Source organism: Salvia hispanica, chromosome 5 (assembly GCF_029641045.1).
Source record: "Salvia hispanica isolate PSC_SH4W2 chromosome 5, Shi_PSC_v1, whole genome shotgun sequence".
Taxonomy (NCBI): Eukaryota; Viridiplantae; Streptophyta; class Magnoliopsida; order Lamiales; family Lamiaceae; genus Salvia; species Salvia hispanica.
The window spans coordinates 29,916,398-29,923,936 of record NC_142696.1 but is presented as its reverse complement, the minus strand read 5'-3'; the positions used below and the strand labels follow the sequence as shown (position 1 = coordinate 29,923,936).

The following is a 7,539-nucleotide window of genomic DNA, read 5'->3' as shown; positions in this document are numbered from 1 at the left end:
TTTGTTCACATGTAAGTAATTAATTACCAACCTTAGCAATGGTGGTATGGATCAAAGTTAGTTGCCTAAGGCATCCTGCAATCAATCAGATAAAACAAAATGCTTGAGATATAGTACAATTTCCACCCACTCTTATAAGCAAGAATTTTTGAGTCATCAAATAAATCAAATAACTGTGGAAGTACAATGGCTACAAATATTTATTGGCTTTTTTTTTTTTTTTATCAAAATGTTATTGTGTAAGAACTCAGTGGTGCTTAGGTCTGTGCATTCTTGGACCATAGTAATCTTCATGGATTCTTGGTAGCCAATGGTGGGCTTCATTTCTCACTCTAGATAATTTTCTCTTCCTATTACCTGACCCGTTCTTGGTTTCTCCTCCATCAATGCTCTTGTTCAACTTTGCAAGTTTTTCCTGCTGAAAAACATTTCCATGTTAAATCTACAAATATACACGTAGTATAAGATAGTGATAAAATACAAACTCTAAATATTGTACGAACTCCGAACTATGATCTGGACCGTTAGAAAATGTCAAAAATGTACAGAAAATGTCAACACAGTGTCAACACAACCTGTTTTATTTTGTATGATTATTCAAGAAATTCTTACATGTAAGGTATGTAGCCCATGATCAGATTGATACCCTTTATTACTAGGAGTACTAATTAACCTTCTACCTGCACAAAGATACAAGAAATTAAAACAACAGTCAAATTAAGATCTATATAATAACAAGAAATATTTTCGTCTATTTATGAAAAACATAACAATGATCATGTATTGAACGTACCGTGAGCCTCGCGAATCAGACCCGATATAAGTAACAAGAACATCAGCAGGCATGGCCTCATTATGCAAAGTGAATTCTTTTGTATTTTAGTGTGACAACAAGAATAAGTTTGAGGAAGAAGAGTGAAACTTGTTTGGGTTTTTCTGAATAAGAGCTATGTGACTTTGTACATGAACTTAACCACAAGTCTTGCTTATATTTACATAAATGTATGCACAAACAAATTGAATACACATGTTAAATTTGTGCATGAGGGCCCATGTTAATTAGTTATTGAACATGGAATGACATTAGTTGTTGTTTTAAAAATTGGGTTTGTCATCTCATTTTTTGTGAAAAGTGCATAGAAGAATGATTAGTAACTTTTTGATGGATGTTTAGTGGTTTAGTGGAGTTGGAAGCATTTATTAATGGGGAACAAGACAAAATCATCCTCAGAGAATTGAGGCTCCACCTTCTTGAAACTGGGAAAGTTCAAGAGTTTAAACCTACAAACCAGACAGAATACAAAAATTTTACATATAAAATTAATGTCGGAAAGTTCTATATTGTGTGCAATATTCCTTTGCACACGGGTGATTGTCTCTCCTCAACTTATAATTTCATAAATACTTTTATCTTTTAGTAGTTTAATATCGCTAATATCTAATCGAAAATGGTGTAGTAGAATTATAAAACTATTTGAAGTGAAAACTTAATGGCATACAATGATTGGACAACACATAACAAGATTGCGGTATTTGTGGTAACAAGTGAAACATAGATTCGCCGAAAATGGTGTAGTAGAATTATAAAACTATTTGAAGTGAAAACTTAATGGCATACAATGATTGGACAATACATAACAAGATTGCGGTATTTGTGGTAACAAGTGAAACATAGATTCGCCTGCAGGGCAGCACATTTGGTTCTGAAAGGACTAAATTACGAGAACGGATAAGGATCGATTCCCAATACTGTTGTATAGTTGCAACATTTTTTATGCACAAGTATGAGATTTTGGGAGGTGAACTTCTGGCAGGACTGTAACAGCCCGCCCTCCGAGGGTACAATAAATGCGGCGGTTGCTACCCGAAATCGACTCCCAAGAAGTATACATAGGCTAGGGTTTCATTTAAAGAGCATTGACCAAAAGAATTGAAAGAGATATCAGAGTATTTAATGCAACAAATTAACCTAGAGGTTCAAAAGAGGGTAGTTATCATAAATGAGAATCAAAACCTTAAGAGTACGACATAGTATTCCAGACAAAATCACGAGAAAAGGGCTAAGGCCACAACCGAACGTAAGATGCAATTATTCCAAAAAGACATTCTAAAGTATATCAAATATTCAGCGGAAAACGACCAAGAGAAAGTATAGCTATGTATGAAGACACAACTACGCTTGAAGTTCAACATATCCTTTTTAGTTTATTAATCTGCTCAACACCCGCCACCACTCGTCATCATTCAACCTGCACATAAGGAAAACACATGCAGGGCTGAGTATTTTGAAATACTCAGTGAGCTCGTTGCCAAAACATTTTATAAGTTATGCCACCCTTACCAAGTGAACTCGAGTTTTAAGCAGTTATAAAAGAATATCACGAGTATCACAAAATATATTTTCATAGGCTGGCCAGTCAAAATAACCTCCCATTTTCTCATAAATTAACAATCATTCCATGGTGCGACGAAAGTGTGGCCACACTTTTCGCCCACGAGACCGGTCGACTAGCAAGGACGGCTCTCGATCCCATTGTGTACACAGCCTGGTAGGGCTTGCGGCCCATACTCAGACCCGAATTCGTATAAGCAGATCAGATATCTCATTAAAACAAACATAGGTATGGCATAACAGTTAAACCACCCTTATAAACACCAATCAATATTTTTGCAAGAAGTAAAAGAGTTTAAGAATAAAGCCCACCTCGATTGCTTAGTTTTCAAGTAGATTTGCTTTTCCGTTATCCGGCTTCGCAACCAAAGTTTCACCTTTTAATCACATAGGCACATATCACAAGTTAGGTTCGATACTATTCTTACTTATGCATGTCTCATTATTTTTCCCCCTTCCCAACGATTTATCTCATCATTACTAATTAACCAAGATCATGTTTATCACACCATATTATTTAACTATCAAACACACACTACACAACACATCAACACACACACACATGGCACACACACACACTCACGCCACACACACACTCGGCACACACACACACACCCGTTTCCAAATCCCTTTTCATCCCTCTTTCACTCAACTAAGATGCATGAGGGTTCAAGAAGACCGATTAATCGGTTAGAAGAAGAAAAGAAGAGGTAGAAGAAGAACAAACATAACTCTTAAACAAAAATACCTCTTTAACGAAAAACAATCGGTAGAAACAAGTATTAGCCTTGATTCTTCAAAGTTCTTGGATTAAACTTCAATTTTCTTCTCAAAGGATGAAGGATTAATGGAGTAATGTGGAAGAAAAATTGAGAGAGTGTATGGGGGTGAGGGGGGCCGAAAATTTGGGGTCTAGGGTTGGGGTGTTCTCTTATTTATAGTGCTCAACAAGATCTTTAGGTAATTAGGATAGAATATTTGGTAAGATCTCATTCTCCCAATTAAATAAATAAATGAAATAATATTGTGAAGTAGGGAAAACGAATTAACAAAAATAGAAGATAGCAATATCTCCTAATTTTCGAAAATTAGGCTATGTAATTAGCCATGGTTTTGTTTTTGGTATTTTTCCATATAGAATAAAATATCATGGAGCAAAATAAAAATAAGGAAAATCCTCCATGAAACAAGGTAGGGGCCGATTTCTAGCCTTTTTAAATAAGGCATGAATTTTTGAACATTGACTAGAATAAAGTAAGGCAAGATCTCTTGAAGTATGGAAAGATTTGATAGAATAATTAAATTCTAGGTATGGAAGGAAATCAAGTAAGGAATCAAATAAAATAAAACAATTCCTTCCTTCCCAAATATAGTGATTTTCGAAAATCACTCGAAAATAAGGGGGCTTGATTTCTCCATCTCTAAATAAGGAAATAATTGGCTCTTGGAATTTAATTTGGATAAATATCCCAAGGATTAAATAAATTCCGGAAAAATAGAAATTCTCTCTCCAAGGGGTCTAGGGTTCGAAAATCACAAGAATTAGGGTGACAAGTATTTATGGAAATTTTCTCTAATATTCTCACTCACCCATAAACAATTAAATTGCCACACAGTCTCATATCTTAATATATCACATGCCACATCATTAAATTAAATAGTTTGACTTTTCAAACTTTCAACTCAAACCCTAACTCAACTCGACCATATCAACTCATGAAATAAAAGCATTCTCGATGCCACGTCATCAACAATTAATTCTAGGGCTTAAAAATTAGGGTTCTAAAATCCGGGATGTTATAAGGACAGTGGGTTACAAGCCTCCCTTAGCGGGCCACTGCGTATTCCTAATTGAACTCCCTTCACATTAATACTGTCGGGTCGGGGTTTCAAATTTTTGCAAGAGTGAAACATAGATTAATCTGTTTACCGACAGTGAGAGATGCAAGTTTAGTCACATGACTATACCTACTGCATTTAATAGTGCGATCTTATCTCTTTCATTGATGCATCTAATTTCTAAAATGTAGTAGTAATTGAGATGATTTAATTTGGATGAAAAAGAAAAAGAAGAAATCACATGGACATAAACAAAACTATTATTCTACTCCCTCCTACCTATAAGAATATTCACTCTTTCCTTTTCAGTTCGTCCCATAAGAATATGCACTTTCTAATTTTGGAAAGTCTTTTCTCTCTAACGAGGTGAGACTCATTCTCCACTAACAATACTTTAATTACTTTTTTCTCTCTACCTCTCTCTTACTATACCAATTTTACATTAAAACCGGTGTCAAACCCAAAGTAAATATTTATTTGGGACGGTGGAGTATAACTTAAGTGTACAATTTTTTAGTAATTATGAACCAGGACTCCTATTTACAGTAATTATGAATCTTAAACGTTTTCTACATGTTGCACAATATTTGTGATGTGAATTGGTTGGCGTTAAAATACGCACTTATTTTCACCCTAATCTCCTAATGATCATATCTTGTCTTGTTACGAAATTAGAATAGTACAAAGGGATAATGAAAAATCACATATTTCTCATAAAATACCAGGGCAAAACTCAGAATCCGTATATACAAGGAAGAATGAAAATTAAATCAAGTGACATAGGTAAATTTAATTATTTCCGGAGGAATAACTTGTTTTTGTTGCATTTAACTTTGATCCATTTCACACCGGTGGAGGCTCCGATCTTGACCTTCTTGGCGGCCTCCTTCGTCTTCTCCTTGGTCCGGTCGAACTTGTCACTCACTCTCGAAGAAAGCTTGGATCGCCCGCCCAGCCTAGTCGGCTCGTTTCTTGATCTTGGATTGCCGTCATTCACACCCCACGGGTTATAATCGATCATTGTCATTTTTATATTTCGTTATCTCCACCTCCCTCCGAAAAAAAAAGACTGTTTTGGCTATGTGAATCTTTCTTGGGGAGAAAGAGGGAGATGGAATGATGATGGAGATGAAATGATGATGGAGATGTTGGTGATTTGCATGAATATTTAGCATTTTTCATGGTTTGTTTTGGACTCAATGAATTGACATATTTTTCGGGTTATCTTTGATTCTTTAGATTCAAATCCACATATTTGAAGTCATTGATATTTAATAAAGAATAAAAGTTAATTTTAGTCCAAAACATACGATCAAAATATAAATTCGGCTCAAAATATTTATTTTTTGAAAAACGGGTCTTTAACAAATAAAAATGTCGCCTATGCAGTCCTTTTTTTTACGGTTCCATCAAATACCTAACGGTCAACGCTAATTGCACAGTGGCATGATCGTTAATTTTTTTACGGAACCGTCAAAGGACCACTTCGACAAGGATTTCATTTGTTATGGACCTATTTTTCAAAAATTGAATATTTTGGACCAAATTTGCATTTTGGTAATATGTTTACGACCAAAATTGACTTTTACGCTTTTATTTTGAATATGGATGGATGGATTTGAATCTAAATTTGTTTTTGAATCTGCTACCTACCATTATCGGATGGACTTTTAAATTTCGATTCAAATCTGTATGGATTTCTGATTATGAATTTTAATCAGAAAACATTGAACTTAATAAACATCAAAGTATTCCATGATATTCATAATCAAGATCAAATAGGTCCTTAACATTTTACAATTGAATTCAAGGCCAATGGCTAATGATATAAAAAAGTAACTTTCTGTATCACTGGCACAATCAAAACCACCATCAAAATCAAGTATCCACCATAAAAAATCAAGTACCTACCATTAAAAAATCAGTACACACCATCAACATAACAAACGACAATCCAGTCCTTGATATTCATAATCATGATCAAACACGTCCTAAACATTTTACAACTGAAATCAAGGTGCGAATGATGTCAAAAAACAAGTTTCTATGGAACTGGCACAGTTAGAAGAACTATGGTTTGTCGTCATCCTCCTTGCGTCGTTTTCTTCCTCAGGGACTTCATAGTCGGGCTCAACTTCTGGAATTGGAGAAAGCTCGACTTCCGCGTCGGCACTAGGGTTCACCGGCGAACCTTGATCCATTTGCTTCAAAGGATGAGAATGGTGTCCATCAGAAATAGGCTCCGACCGCCCTCCACTTTCACTTTGATTTTCAGGCGAATGGTGGCTGGACTTCCTCTTCCTCGATTATGCCGCTTTGACGTTCACAACTCCGTCGGTGGAGCAGAACTCAGGGTACGATGATTTCCAACTCATGTCCAACAAGAGATAATCGGCGGCGTCGGCGGTGTTCTCGGTAGGAATCAGACTTAGGGTTTTTGTGGATTATGTGTAGATGACGAGAAGAGATAGTTGGAGAGTTGGGGAGGGAGTCGATTAGTTTCCATGTATTTGGAGTGTGGTGTGGAGGAATTATCTTTGAATTAGAAATTGAAAAGGAATTAAAAAAGACTTAAAAGACCATTTCATTAGTAAAATAAGATGACTAATAATCCGAGGTTAAGCCTAATCCGGTGGTCAAAATTTTGCTAATCGACGGTTGACCGTCGAAAATTGACGGAACCGTCGAAAATGGACCTAATCGACACGGATTTCATTAGTTATGGAGCCATTTTTCAAAAAGTGAATATTTTGGACCAGATTCGTATTTCAGCCACATGTTTAGGACCAAAATTGACCGTTACTCTTTAATAAAAGAAGGTTACGTTACATCTTGCATGTCTTTTCTTTTACCCGTGAGTTCAATTACTAATCATCATTAACATGAATTAATCGATCATTTCATCAACAATATTGATCCAATATTAATTTTATTTTTTCTTTACATATATTGTATTCAATCTCTTTTCTCCTACCCTGGTGGAGTTTATAAAATCCCTTTTCATCAACTTTGAACGTATTTTATATTGAAAACTATGATTTAACATTAATTACTTAGCATACTAATGATCAGTAATGATAAAATAAAATTTACAAGAAAGTACAATAATTTATAATAGTTAAATATTATAGTAAATAACCAAAACTAAGAATAATTAATAAAACCTATTAACTCAACCATAATTAGTGAAAGATTCTAACAGTTGTTTTTGTCTTTTCGAATTAGGTCTAAGGTCCTAAAGAGATTCCTTATTCCTTAATGTTATGACAAATAGGGCAATTGTGAATCGAGAAACAAAAGAACGTAAA

The 7,539-nt window shown here is 34.9% G+C and overlaps 2 long non-coding RNA genes across 2 annotated transcripts; both read right to left on the bottom strand.

The window, feature by feature from the left end:
• Nucleotides 1-245: 245 nt before the first annotated feature.
• On the bottom strand, nucleotides 246-919 carry LOC148926618 (uncharacterized). Its single transcript, XR_016130461.1, has 3 exons — nucleotides 794-919; nucleotides 613-680; nucleotides 246-418 (listed from the first exon to the last, which is right to left on the bottom strand). It is a non-coding gene; the product is annotated as an uncharacterized LOC148926618 (long non-coding RNA).
• Nucleotides 920-1,976: 1,057 nt separating this feature from the next.
• LOC148926617 (uncharacterized) lies at nucleotides 1,977-3,270 on the bottom strand. The gene is made up of 3 exons (XR_016130253.1): nucleotides 3,141-3,270; nucleotides 2,705-2,769; nucleotides 1,977-2,249 (listed from the first exon to the last, which is right to left on the bottom strand). It is a non-coding gene; the product is annotated as an uncharacterized LOC148926617 (long non-coding RNA).
• Between the last annotated feature and the right edge of the window lie 4,269 nt (nucleotides 3,271-7,539).